Consider the following 1,756-nt stretch of genomic DNA (forward strand, 5'->3'; position numbering starts at 1 on the left):
TCCTCCTCCTCCTCCTCTTACTCCTCCTCCTCCTCCTCTTTCTCCTCCTCCTCTTCCCTGAGCTGCTATATTTGCTGTTGTTACAAAAATGCTTCCTACAACAAAAACAACTTAAAAGACTTTTGACTTTGCATCATAGATTTATCTGACGCCTTGAAATGGGGCTTCTGTCTCTTTAAGAACCTCCAACCCTTTCTGACAATGTTTCTCCACGATGCCATTTAAAGCCGCTCCTAGGAGCTGAACGGACCAGGTGTTGGCCAACTGCTGCTGCTGCTAGTCTGGAGGAGCCGAATGGGGGAGGAGCTTTGTGGAAATGGGCGGAGCTTTGTCTCAGCAGCCGTTTTGCACAGCTGAATGGTTGCCATGGAGATTACAAACATGCGTGAGAGAATAAAAGCAACTGCAGGTTTCGTTTTAATGACAGAAAATATTTTAAAAGAATAAAAAAGCTAAAGAAAAAAAGTGAGTTTTATAGAATACTGCCCCTTTAAATAAAAAAACGTGCAGCACATTTATCCTCCCCGAGTCCAGTTTGTTTGTTCTGCGGGTCTGGACCCCTAAGGGGTTAACGGTGACCTGTGATGACCCCGTCTCCATGGCGATTCGCCACGCTGCCTTTCGGGCGAAACGAGGAGAAGGTCAGAGGAGGAAGAGGAGGAGGAAGAAGAGGAGGAGGAGTAAGAGGAGGAAGAGGAGGGGGAGGAGGACGAGGAGGAGGAGTAAGAGGAGGAGGAGGAAGAAGAGGAGGAGGAGTAAGAGGAGGAAGAGGAGGGGGAGGAGGACGAGGAGGAGGAGTAAGAGGAGGAGGAGGAGGAAGAGGAGGAGGACGAGGAGGAGGAGTAAGAGGAGGAAGAGGAGGAGGACAAGGAGGAGGAGTAAGAGGAGGAGGAAGAGGAGGGGGAGGAGGGGGAGGAGGAGGACGACGAGGAAGAGGAGTAAGAGGAGGAGGAGGAGGAGGAAGAGGAGGGAGAGGAAGTTGATCTTTTCACAGATTATCTGTCTCACAACATGCAGACAGATTTAAAGGGGCAGTGTCATGTGTTGACATGACGGCCATTTTACAGCACAATAAAGTCACTGTGTTACCTTCAGTTACTATAAAAATACTACATGAAATGTGACTTAAAAGAAATATTACTTTGTAATTTATCGCCTTGAAATTGGCTGCTGTCTCTTTAAATACTTCTCTGAACCTTCAGGAAGTCGTCCCAACATGGCTCCTCTGTTAACTCTTCAACGTTTTAGCGCTGAAGAGCAGCAGCTCCTATAACGACCACCAGCTGGTTGCTAATCGCTGCAGGCTAGTCTGAAGGAGCTCAGAGGGGGAGGAGCTTACTCCTTGAAGGCGGGGCTAGATCCACCCAGGTGTTTTGGACAGGCGAATGGTTGCCATGGAGATTAAAGCTTTTGATTGCATGAAAGCATCAAAGCAACACCCCAGTTCTGTTTTCTAACATGATTAAAGCTGAAAAAGTTTATTTCCCCTTTAATAAATATAGAAAACTCACATTCTGAAGACGTACCGGTTTCTCTGGAGGAGTTTTTCACTTTGCAGAAAAACGTGTTGACAGGATAAAGTTTGATTTCCGGATGTGTTCATGCGTCAGGGTTTCTGTTTGGATGAGGACGAAGGCCGGCGGTGATGATGGAGGAGGGAGGGGGGGGGCTCAGAGCGTATCCTAGCAACAGGCTGGTTTGGAAATGGTGAGGCGGGAATATTGGGTCAGAACGAGATGGGAAATGAAAAGCTGAC

Source organism: Poecilia reticulata, linkage group LG2, assembly GCF_000633615.1.
Source record: "Poecilia reticulata strain Guanapo linkage group LG2, Guppy_female_1.0+MT, whole genome shotgun sequence".
NCBI lineage: Eukaryota > Metazoa > Chordata > Actinopteri > Cyprinodontiformes > Poeciliidae > Poecilia > Poecilia reticulata.